We start from the raw sequence: 1030 nt of genomic DNA, 5'->3' as shown, positions 1-1030 counted from the left end.
CCAGTGGCCATAATCCTCTTTCGTAGGCCGTAGGTGGTAACAGGGGGGTTTTGTTTTTGCACGCACTTCCAGCCTGACTTATTGTAAAAGCAAAGAAAAAAAATTATTACTAAAAATGTCTTGGAACTTATTAGAACAGTAGACAACACATGATGTGCTCTTAATCACTCAAATTAATGGGAGGGTCTATCAATTAACAACTTACTCCAAACAATTTCAGATATAAAAAATAAATAACAAATTTTGGTTCTAAATTAACTTAGATATATTTTACATACTGAAAGAGAAAAACTAAATTGGTAGAAATAACAAATTACAAAAATTTAGCATAAATGGCCACAACAGTTACCTACAAAGAACCTTTTGACAACAGGAAGTGCTGAAAGATCTCAAAAAGTGACAAACTGTGCTCTGATCTGTGTAGAACAAAAATACTACCTCTATTGTGGTCATGGCCAGCTTTACCCCACAGTTAAAAAACAGGCATATTTGGTTAGTCGGTCTGTCAAAATCTATGTCTAAGTATGAGTGTTTGTGCATGATTGTTTGTCCTATGTCTCTGATTACTGGCGATCTGTCAAAGATAATGTTCTCCTTCTCGGATGACTACAGAAAATAGGTATACCAGAAAAAAAAGATGCACATACAAACTCAAAATTAAGGGCAGTTCAGAGAGATTTAAGCCCAGTCCCATTTCCCTCACTTGGCTCTGAGAACAATCCAGTTAGTTCCCTCCACAGTTAAGTGAAGTGAAGATTTTCTCCCTAAAAAAATGGGAAACCACTTAACCTACTTTGTATCAATGTATTTGAACCAGGATAGAATGGCATCAAAAAATCCGGAATTTAATCCTGAATTAAAAATAACATACAATAGCATATTATTACATACAATAGTAAAAAAAAATACCATAGAGTAGACCAGAGGTCACGGATTACGGGACCATACTCCGGATCCAGACTCACCTGCTGGCTAATCTGGACCTGACCATATTTAAAACATTTATAAATTACCACATGTTTTCTGACGG

This window comes from Cyprinodon variegatus, unplaced genomic scaffold (assembly GCF_000732505.1).
Source record: "Cyprinodon variegatus isolate N-32 unplaced genomic scaffold, C_variegatus-1.0 Scaffold43, whole genome shotgun sequence".
NCBI classification, from domain to species: Eukaryota; Metazoa; Chordata; class Actinopteri; order Cyprinodontiformes; family Cyprinodontidae; genus Cyprinodon; species Cyprinodon variegatus.
Note: the sequence above shows the minus strand (reverse complement) of the source record.